Source organism: Heliangelus exortis, chromosome 14, assembly GCF_036169615.1.
Source record: "Heliangelus exortis chromosome 14, bHelExo1.hap1, whole genome shotgun sequence".
NCBI lineage: Eukaryota > Metazoa > Chordata > Aves > Apodiformes > Trochilidae > Heliangelus > Heliangelus exortis.
Window position 1 is genome coordinate 8,149,713 of NC_092435.1, and position 11,863 is coordinate 8,161,575.

Sequence of the window (11,863 nt, forward strand, 5' to 3'; positions counted from 1 at the left end):
CAACTGAAGCAACAGCTGGAATATGACTTATTTGCTGTTGTATTTTATTATATGTCAGATGTCAGCTAGCAGGAAAGTAACAGAGGAAGCAGAGAGGACAAGGTGAGCATCCCTTCTGTTCACCAACAGCTCCTGAATTCATACCAGCAGTTATTGTGCTCAGTGTTAGATGTAAAAGTTAACACTTAAAAATCTGTTTCTGTCAAATCACAATTCGTTTAATAAACATTAGTGAGATGCAGAAGGCTATGTCAAAATACTAAAGTTTTCATTGAAATAACTCAGTCCATGTAGAAAAGCCACCTGCTGTCTTCAGACAACCTGCTATGAAGATACAGCTGACCAGGGAATGAGGAATTCACACAACCCACGTGGCACTGGTACCACACAACCTAATGGGCCATAAGGGGAAGAGTGCAGCTGGTAAGTAATGCTTCTACCTGGAATCTCTTCTTTTTTATCTTCTTTTTTTTCTTTTTTTTAGTGCATGATTCAAATCTGAATGTCTCTATGAGAGGTAGACACAAAAAGTTATTAGGTTTACTGTGCTATTAGGTCTTTGCTGCACCTGCAAATTAAGCTGCAGTAAACCCACAGTAAGTCTCCAGGCTGGAGTTGTTAAGACCTTCTCTGTCAATAACCTGCATAAAATGAATTATACAATTACACCTCAGTGCAAACTGTAATGACTACAAATTACAGCAGTAATTGTATTATACAGCAAAGTGATTTGATTCATTGCTTACAAGGCATAATTAATAACCTGAAATAGGATTATCTCTCTATTCTATCTTTGGAGCTTTGGAGCCTGTTTTTAGGAAAAGTAGTTTGTCGGGATTTTTTTTACCCAATATCTTATTTCTCTGACTGCCAGAAATATTTAAGGCGTTTTTTGAGGGTGAAAGTCATGAGCATAATCTTAAATTACTGAGGTAAGTCTGGCAGAGTCTGTAAAGAATCAGGAGGCAACACTACTCCCAGGAGATGAAATAAAGAGATAAATAGAAGAGTCTTGTATGGCAGGGAGCTCTTAATGGTTATCTGTGGAAGAGCAAGGGCAGGGAGCTGACTAAAGCAAATTACTTTTGCATTTCTGTTAGGTGACAGTTCATTTTAATTTCATTGATTGTTTTTAAGTTAGGATAACAAAATAGCCTCTCCTATTTCCCAGGTGAAAAATAATTAGAAGTGTAGACCAGGCTAGAATGACACCTCACAGTCCCAACTTCCCATCCCAAACAAGAAGCAATTAGGTTTGGCAGAAAAGCCACTTCAAGCAGTCCCTCTCATACAGGGACTGCAAGGACTGAGATAACAGAGGAACACTCAGTGGACTAAGCCAAGAGAAACATCTCTAAGTCAGCCACAAATGCTTGGCCTAAAGTTCACAAGAATGGCATTCCAGCTAAAGGACATAAGCAAGGACCTTCCTATCTTAATATTAAGTCACCTAAGCTACAGAGTTGGCAGAACAGCAAAGATCTTTTTTTGGAAAAGACTTACATGCCAGATTTGGAAGCATTAATGCCCAAAAAACTATAAAACCAAAAAAAACGTAGAAAGAAAATTATCTTAACCCTGGACTGTAGACTTGTTAAAGGTTCTTGATAATGAATGAATGAGTAGAGATAATCATTAATAGCATGTCCCTAAATCATATTATTACCAATAATTTTCTTAAAGCCTCCTTTACTCTGTTCAGATATTTTTTTAAACACTGAGGTGAACAATGAATCACAGAGAAAGAGGATAAAATACACAACACTGCCAGTTTGCCTCCTCGTGCACCTCTGTGTTCATATCAATCAGGGATTTTTGGGGAGTTTTGTTGTTGGTTTTTTTTTTTTTTGTTTGTCTAAATAAATGGTCTTCCTTTTATAAGCCTACAGTATTCTCCTCATTGCAGAAGTTTTTTCAGGTGGCTTCTAGCTAGACATTTCTGTTCTTAAAGGCAATATTAAATACCACCACTGCCATGGAATGCCTTTATCCTCATCCTGCAGAAGGAAATTCGTGTGATCTGGGAAGATAAGGCTCATAGAAACAAAAGCTCTGAGAGTACTTTGGTTGCTATTTTGCTCAGTATAAAAAGACTATTATTAGAACAATTTCCATAATCAAAACGCTGATTCAGATTGCTTTGCTAGATTATAATAGTGAAGAATCTGAAAATCAGGAAAGAAGCCAAACAGCAATTGTCTCTGGTTTGGAACAAGCTAAAGAACACCTGAGAGTTTTACAACTTTGTCCTTTGCCATAATCTGGAAAAACAATTTTCAGCATTTTCAAACAAGGATATTGGTCACCAGAAGAAGCTATGTTAGTGTATCTTTATTTTTCTTCAGTGTATGCTTTGATAACATTAACAATATTATTTTAACATGTTAATGTGAAATTCCAGTCAAAAGCCTGAATTTCTGAATGCTTATGTTTTTCCATAATAATCTCTGCAGTGGCACTCAAACAGGAATAATAATCTGGATGCCAAATATTTGAGAGTCAGTTTGAACACAAGCACATAACTAACCAGGAGTAATTTTTAATAATTAAAAGCACTTCATATTTATGCAAAATGTGTATAAGAAACAAGTTTTGGATTAGTTTTCATCCCAAGAATAAGGTCAAAACCCCTTTAATTTTATAAGGAGTCTCTATTTACCTCTCATTTAATTATCTTAAGGATGTATTAGAGCTGTATAGGTCATATTTTTATGCAAATGAAATGGTTTTGGTTTTTTAAAAGACATATCCTATTTACAGATGTGATACCATCAATTATGATATAATTGATCTCTTTGACAGAAGTTTCTTCTGCATGTGCAGTTCAGAAAAAAATCTATGTCTAATGAATTTTGATTACAGCTATGCAGGAGCAGGAGATGTGCATATTCACAGAGCAGTTATTTTCTCAGTTTAATAAAGAAAAACAGATAAAGAAGAGCTATTATTTAGAACATTATTGCAGCTTTTTCCACTGCCACACCAAGAAATACAGCTTTTTTCCTTCCATTCAGTAAGCTGAAAATTTAGCATGCATTCACACCTGCACAAAAAAGTGAAAGATGGGAACATTCTGATGAAAAAAATCAAGGCTTTCAAGTAATGAATATGAGTATTACTATAAAAGTTGGCATTATAAGGCCGTAGAGGAGTGCTAGACTCATTTTCTTTAATATACATCCACGTTCCACTTATCTTAGAATATATTTTATCATTAATACAGAAAGCACACCCTTCAGTTTTTATACTTGAAAATTTAGAGTTAGAATTTGTTATCACTGTGTTCCAGGTTCTTATATTCTCCCAAAGGCATAAAGCCATGTTAATTTCCAGACACCAAACAGAAAAGATTGAAAATATGCAGCTACTTTAATTATGAACATACTAAAACATCCTGGTAATGAAGAAGAGAAAGTCCCATTGCCTGATAGTAAATCAAGCATGTAGACACCTTAAAACATGTCTGTAAGGTCAGAAGGCATTTAGATGCAAAATTGCTTTATGATGTATTGAAATGGTCAACTTTATAAGAGTGGAGGAAATGGAATGTGTTATCAAAATGAAAATTACACCACAAATGTCTGTAAGTAGCCTGAGAAAGCAAAATCCATAAAGTACATATGTTTCCTTTATTCCTAAACAGGGCCAGGCAGCCCACCTGATCTGATCAGTCCTAGGTCTGTTTATACAGAAGCAGCAGTGAAAGCCTCCTCATGCCATGGAAGGGAGTACACATCGGTTACTCCAGAAAGCAGGAAAATCTATTTTCATGCACTGTGTATGTTTGTTATAAAATGTCCTAAATATAAGAAAGGGCATAACTGAAAATTTAAATTGGAACCACAGAGAAACCTTGTAAGCTCACTATCCAGATTTTTTTATTTTCCCAATTAAAATCAGCAGAAGTATTTTCTGTATTTTTTTACACTGCTTTTTGCAGGACTCACTTCAAATATATAGGTTGAACTGAATGCACTTTTTTCCTCCCTAAAGTAATCTATTGTTCTAATACATATGAATTTTGACAGCAATGTGAGAAACCAGACAAACTCCAAACAAAAAAGCTAAAAAACCACACTGACTTGAGTTGCCCCTTCCTCTCAGCAGCTCTGCTTAGTAGTAATTGGCACGGGGATGGTTCCCCTCCATTGAAGTTTCTTCTTTCACAAAATTGCTGGACATAATTCAAATAATTGACTGTCTGCATCTATTTTTGTTGATATATGTCAACACTGCAAAACTAACAGAGCTGTTGGCTAGTTATAAAAATTGTGTAGTGCCAAAAAAAGCTTATCCTAAGCACTTCAGTACACAAAATACTTGCTTTTAGTGCTCACTACCAAAAAATTATTTTCTCTTTCAAAACAATGAAGATACCCTACACTACCAGTGAGTAAATGAACATGCAGGAAATGCAGATTTAAGACACTCTGACATACAACTCTGGATCTCACTACTTTTCAGCTTCCAATTTTGGAATAATGAAAAATCAAAGTTCATTGAATTACACTGTACAGACTTCTTCTAGGCTGAAATGCAATTAAAGAATCCATGAACTAGTATTTTTTCAGAGCTGCCAAAAAAAGTGTAATCAACAGGATGGAGAACTATTCAAATAATGAACCTATGTTGAACAGTTCTGAGCCACAGTACTGGATCTCTCTAATACTGTCAGCCCATTTTTTTGGTGTGTGCAAGCAGATGTTCCAAAGTGCAACATGGATGTCTTTTGCTATGAAAACCTTCATATTCTTTTACTTTTTTGCAGTGAAATTAGCAAAAATTTCATCTCATATGTCTTTCTTTGGTTTTAACACCCAGTGATGGATATACTGCAACTATTTTCCATCCACTGATTACTTTCTAAGTTTTTCATTGAATTGTATAAACCTTAGATAAACCCACAATGGGGGTTCTTTGACTGAAAGTGCTATTTCTGAATCTCAGTTAAAGCTCACTTGTTCTCATTTTTCAGGAGCATTTATCTGTTGCCTGTCAAAGAAAGAATTATTAAAAACAACACAGTGATGTCAACACAACCACACAGCTACACTGTCTAGAGGCAGATAAGTAGTTCTGTATTTTCTGCTTGCTTCCAAATGAATGCATTATCCCTTCAGCACAAATTGGGCCCCCCAAAGCTAATGCACTTCCTAAGGAATTATCCCTACCTTTCTCATATGCTTCTGCCTGTTTCAGATCAAACAAGTGAGGCTCAGCATAATAACCCCCTCATCAAGATGAAGCTGCTGCACAAGCTTGAATTATTGCGTTCTCAGCCAGGCAGTGAAATCAACATGAAGAATAAGCTAGTATGGGACATCAGTAAAAAAAATCTGCATTTCTACTTGACTTCATGCATCAGAGCATCTCCTAAGGTACTGTTACTCTCCTGCCAATAGCAATATCCCATGAGGGAATTTCCCTGTGAGCACTGGTACAATAGTCAGCCTTTTCATCACACTCAGAACTGGGCCAATGTTTTTTGCTGCCCAGGCTGCTGGACAATCCCTGCCCCTGTGGCACCTCCAACCAGCAGTAATCTGAACTGCCATCACAAGGGCTGTTGTGCATTTTCCTGCACCAAGAGAACGCTGCTGGCAGCACCTCACATCTTACAAAGTAATCATTGTGCTGAAGATACTCGGGTGGTGGTGATTACCTCTACCTTTTGCCAACTTTTTTTCTCCTTCATTTGCTTCATTGTTTAACAACAACCAAAAAGACTGAACAAAATCAATACAAAAGTATATTACACTAGCACTAGGCCATCTAGTTTAGTTGCACTCATTAGACAAAATCTATTCAGATGAATTTGAGCTTCACTGAGAATCCAAAACTTAAATGTATGGAAAGGTGTAGTGATACATGCGTTATTTTTACTTGTTTGCAAAAAAAGCCATAACTTTATCAAATATTATAAACATTTTCACTGCTGACAGCCCTCTTCAAACTTCAACTACTGTAATTTTCCACACATTTACATAATACTGTCTGATTAAGCTGTCAAAATTTTAATTGCTGCTTGATGCAGAAATCAAAAATAAAAACACAGCATTTTGCTATGGTTTGCCCTCATAAGGTTTTGACACTGAAGCATAAGAAGCAGTAAAATGGCTAATCTGAAGGGTATGGAGGAGTATTCTCCTCAACTACTAATTCATTCCACACAGGATTTAGCTTCTTTCCCCCAGTATAAGATCTAGTAAACTGAACCAACATTTTCTGCCACCCCATTCCTGGTAAATCAGTTCATATCAATTGGAATTAAATCATGAGTAAGCAACATGCCAACTGATGTCAGCAGATTGATTCATTTGTACCTATTAACTGCTTCAACCTACTGCTTGGGTGATGGCTGCAACAGTCTTGGAATCTCCTGGATTTCCTAAGTGTGTAATCTAACCATTACACAATAATCAAAAAGGCAGAGAGCTTTCTGTTTTACTCAGTCACCCATGTGAGAAGTTGTTTTTCAACTGTGTGCCTGAAGTGGAGGTGGAAATGTCAGCCCACAGAGGTGTTTTGGGCTTGAGTCCAGCCACACAGTGACATGGAGTACAAGCTGCAGGACACCTCCATTCAAGAGAGGAGTCATATTTCAAGACATCTCCTTTCATTTACCTGTCATCTGCTGCCCCAGGTGTCCCATGTAGCAAATCTCTCATTTGCATTCTTGAATTTCTAGTTTGTCCAGGGCTGGAATTCTACTGCTTGATTGTCCAGCATAATTATATCCTGGTATTGTTTGATTTGCATGTGAAATTCTGTGTTCACATCACATAATATCTTGTCCTAAGTACTCTTTAAAAGTTGCTCAGAAATTCAGACTATTAGTAAAGATGGATAAATTAATAGAATGCTAGTAATGTATTAGTAACTGTTAGGCAACAAGATGGTACTTCTTCCCATCATGTACCAATTTCAAATGTTTTGAAATGAAATTATTCTTGAAAAAGTACAATTCTAAGCTAAATAATTATTCCTCTTATAACATAAAGCTTATTCAAAATTTTGAAGTGTGCAGAATATAAAACTATGCTGCTCTTAAACTGTGAAAACAGAGATTTAAAAAATGATTTGTTTTCTTCTCATACTATTTGCCTAATGCCAGAGAAGTTCTGCTAACACCTTTCAGCCTTCCACTCCTCACTAAAATATTTGTGATATACTCTTCCTTCTGCTATCTTCTGCCACATTTTATTGGAAATAAAATGACAATAAGTCTTTACTAAAGAGACTTTTCAGTGTTTACCTGTAATATTAAGTAAAAGAGGGCTCAGCTTTTTTCAGTTAAAAAAAAGACAGTGTTCCCATGCTGTAATACCAATATGTCAATTTTAACAGGTGTATTTTGTCCTGGACTACACAGGTTACTCCCACACTAATTTTACAGGCTTCCATCTGAAGCCAGCCCTGCACTGCACATTCCTTCATATCACTTCCAAACATTTCAGCCCTTGTGAATGGTACTTCCTGGAATCTCATTATAATAAATTATGCATGTTTTATATGTTGCCTCAGAGAATGGAATATTTGAATACAAACACACCTCATCAAGAAATACTAGACCTGCCAGTTTTACTTTATCTACCCTTCCTAGGTAATTTGCCTTCTGAACAGAAATGAAAAGAGATTTTAAGAGATTTTAGTACAGGAAGAAATGCAGCAGCTGTAGCCAACTGTTAAAAAATTTGAAGCCTTATTAATTTTTTATCACATGTCCAAAAAGACACTGCTCTGTGTAGATTATACAGGCATATTTAAATAAGTTTCAGAAAGAAGCTCCAGACATTGTTCTCAGAATAATTTTAAGTAATGGATAAAAAGGCCCATGAAAAGATGAGAGAAAAATGCTAAGAAAAATCTATTTTGATCAACCGACCAACTACACAAGCGTGTCAAACACATGCATTTTCATTTCTGTAAGAACAGGTTCAATGAAGCATTAAAGAACATATTACCACAGAGACAGCAGTATTCTGGCATAGCAATCAGGAGACATACAGGTTCCTTTCCTGATTTATGTATCCCATAGCATCCTCCTGCCAAAACTGAGTCCCAGGACAGAGAGAGCAGACTAATGTTAAAGACATATGCTATACTTCATCTTTTCTGAAAATCTCAAGCCATTGTGATTCTGGTAGAATCTGACACAGCAACTAAAAGATTTATAGCTCTTAGTCTTACATTGCTTGCAAAGATTTGCAAAGATGACCAAAGCAGCACTGATTTCCTGCACTCATTAATTGTATCATGAAAGCCAAAACACTGTTTACACTGATGAAACCTCACAAAAGCTTAATGGAAAAGATATATAATCTAGTTATTGACCTTTCTCTTTAAGTCTCAACATCTAACATAGGTCACAGAACATAAATTCTTTAAGTTCCCACTGCAGCTTGGATCTTTTTTTTCATCTTTCAAAAGTTCCCCTGCCAAAAAACTAACACTAGTCACTTACTGCATGCTTTCATTCAAGCAAGTGAGTTGACTGTTAACTAAATTGAATACCATTTATTTTGAATGAATATACTGCATGTATTCCTTCTATAGAGAGTTGCTTCTAGATACACCTCTATCTCCTAAAATACAGGCTATGAAACCCTTTTAGAATACTGTCCAGTCATCACCTCAGGGCAAAACCATATTCAATATATAATCTCATGTAACAAGAACATCAATTGTAAAAAAAAAAAAAAAAGGCACCAAAAAAATAAAAAAAAAAAAACCAAACAAAACCCAAAAAACAACCCAACCAGACTTTCAATACTTTGTCATGTTGCGTTTTCAGTCTTGAACTGAGATTCTCACAAAAGCAAAGGTAACACTGAGCAGCCAACAAGAAACTGAAAGAAACCCTGAGCATCTTAGAAGAATAAGCTGCATCTTATACTAAGTGTGCTGTAGACACAGCACAATGGAATTCTTGTGAAGGCTGATCCATGCATTATTGTAACAGTTATTTTACCCACACAAATATGGCTCCTTAAGATGCTGGCTTTTCTTTTTTTAATTATTTTTTTAAACAAAATCTTCCAAGAGTAGGTGAATGCTATTCTATGCACATTTATCAAAACCAGGTTAGAGATTTTCATAATTGGTACTCCCTCAGTCTGTCATTTTCTTCACTTGCAGCCAAATGACACAGAAAAAGCAATTGCAATATTTCAGATGTTTGCAAGTGTCAGAAACTCTTATTTCCAGTGTAATACTTGTAAGTGAGTGCCAGATTTACTGAGCACAAGCAACAGTGAAAGCTACTGCCTTTTCTGACAAATGTTTTGGTCTGTACATAGGAGGTAATGATCATTAAGCAGTAATCAGTACACAGAGACAGAAACAGTAATTGTATTTTTTTCCCTCTTGCAGCTACCACAAAAAAAGACACACAACAAGCTGCTCCCCCACTAGCTGCTTGTGGTAATAGCCTAGGAAAGAAACACTTCAGAAAGATTTAAGATGTACAAAAATAGATCATAAGAGCACTGTGTATGGAAGTTTGTGATTTAGTGGAATTAGAAAAAGGTCCCTTAACATGGCTGTTAACAATCTCTCAAGACAAGAGCAATTAAAGCCATTTTTAAAATAGCTTTTACAGACAGCTCTACAAGGCTTCTCTCCACATGCACACACATATGGCCCGTGTGCCAGTTGCATGAGAAATTCCATGAAAAAAAAGGAATTTATTTACTTATGTAGAAAGGATTTTGTGTGTGATAAATCACTTAAAGACTGTTTTCTTTTCAGACAGACTGCATTTACAGGAGTTCTGAATGTGTCTGGACAAATGGATGATCCAGGTAAAAAAGCCAAAGACCACCATACTAAAAAAATCCCCAAAAGTCTGATTTCACATTAAAACCATTATGGTAGGGAGGACTAGAAACTCAAAAGAGAGAAATAACACCAGTTATCTTAATGTTAGATGGATGTTTTTTTGTTGTTTTGTTTTTTTGTCTTTTTTTTTAAATCAAAGGAGCTCTATGAGAAGATGGAATCTAAGCAAATAGATAGTTGGAATATTCCCTCCATAATTCTGGAAGTTGTACCTTTTACTTATTTTGTAAAAAGAATTGCATGAGCTGAGGATGTTGTTGGAACAAAATAACATTAATTTTCACTTTGCAGTGTACCAGATGTTCAGCTGATGCCAACTTCCACTGCTCAGAAAATCCTACCTGGAAAATGAGAGTATTCTGTTCATTTCTGTATCTTTATTCATCTTGATTTGCCCTAGGTATTAGATGTTCCAGTTTTCTATGGATCTTCTATCTATGCATAGCATTAAAAATTGAATTCCATGTTTTAAATCTTCTTACAAGGTTTAATTGCTAGTGAAACTCATTAGATTGCTTCACTGTCTTATCCTCAAGTGTTTACTCTCAATGTTCATCATCTGTAACACTTTACAACTTCTGTTTTTCCTGTTGACAGGCAAGAAATACAGGCTGTAGAAGTAAAACATGTTAGACATCACAAATATTACATGATCAAGTACATCTTGGAAAGGATCATAGAAATAGATGAGAAAAAGATAGTTCTGTGCTTCAAAGCCCAAAATGTCTGCAGGGATTAGGGAGAATTTTACCACTGCTGAGTCTGGACATACTCTCTTATTTGATCTCAAACTTATTTGACAAAGCAAGACATAGCAATGAACTCAGTGGCCTGTGTGTCAGCCATAAAGAATCATAACAGGAAGTGCAGTAGGCAAAGTTTCTGTGGACAGCAGTAAAGTTATTTGGATGACAAACCCCACACATAGTTCTCCTTTAAATACAAATGGTAATTCTTTCTGGCCTTTTAAGCAGGCTTTGAAATGACACAAGATGGCCCTATTCAGATAGAGAGACATGATGTGATGTAATATACTGGAGGAAGAAGAACAAACTAGAAGAACAAACTTATTATTGTAAATTTATCTTCAAAGGTATGGCTACAATGTCTGTATGAAAAATGTAGCAATAGTTTAGAACTAGCAGCATTTGTTTAATTACTGAAAGTAAGAAAAGCATCCAGTGATGATGCATGGCATGAAAAAAATACTATAAATTTTAATATATATTATTCTTTCTTTTAAATGCTTTCAATATATTCAAGTTTCTATACCTATACCTAACAAATACATGGACTTATACCTCCAGAATATCCTTTGCTGGAATGTTTTCATAAAGTCATCTGTTTTATGGCCTTTCTCACTCCTGCACTGTTTTAGTGAAGTGAGTAGGAAAATCTTTATTTCTAATTTTAATTTCATTATTCCTCAGTGCCATCAGTAAAACTATTGCTTAGAGGGTTTTCTTGTCAGCTTTATCATACAAATGTACTTAAGACATCATTTTTGTTACAGCCACTGAGCTTAAACCTGCCCCAGTGTTTGTTCTCACTTCCTCTGTTCCACAAAGCACTTCTGTGACTATTAAGGGAATCATTAATTCAAGAGGTAAAAAAAATTACTGTTGGACTCATCCTTATATTGGATGCCTGTCTGCTATCCTTAATATGTTCAGTTTAGAAAAACACAGAGTAATCTAGATTTTCCCCATCCTTTCACTGGGATAAAATTGAGTGATTTTCAGTTACATTATAAAATACAGACTCTAACTCCACTGTAGAAAGGAATAATGTGCATAAAAGACAAACTGAAGAAGAGCCCTCTGACTTTCACAAAATTATGTAAAATCTGAAATTACTTATGTTAAAGAGCTTGTACCTAATAATAAAATAAACCAAATGCCATCCGTGCCCTTTAAGTTATCTCTCCTACTTTAGGAGAAAAGTTTCTTACAAGAATAAACTACTTTTAAAGGAACCTTTACAGTACACTTCTAATAACTTCAATAAAATACTACAAAATATT

At 35.5% G+C, this 11,863-nt stretch overlaps 1 long non-coding RNA gene across 2 annotated transcripts in view; it reads left to right on the forward strand.

Moving 5' to 3' along the window:
• The window catches only part of LOC139802562 (uncharacterized), a 34,396-nt gene extending 25,922 nt beyond the window's left edge, over nucleotides 1-8,474 (forward strand). For both annotated transcript variants that reach the window (XR_011728689.1, XR_011728690.1), the window contains 2 exons: nucleotides 286-423; nucleotides 4,976-8,474. This is a non-coding gene — a long non-coding RNA (uncharacterized lncRNA). The remainder of the gene's footprint in view (nucleotides 1-285; nucleotides 424-4,975) is intronic.
• The last annotated feature ends 3,389 nt before the right edge of the window (nucleotides 8,475-11,863 follow it).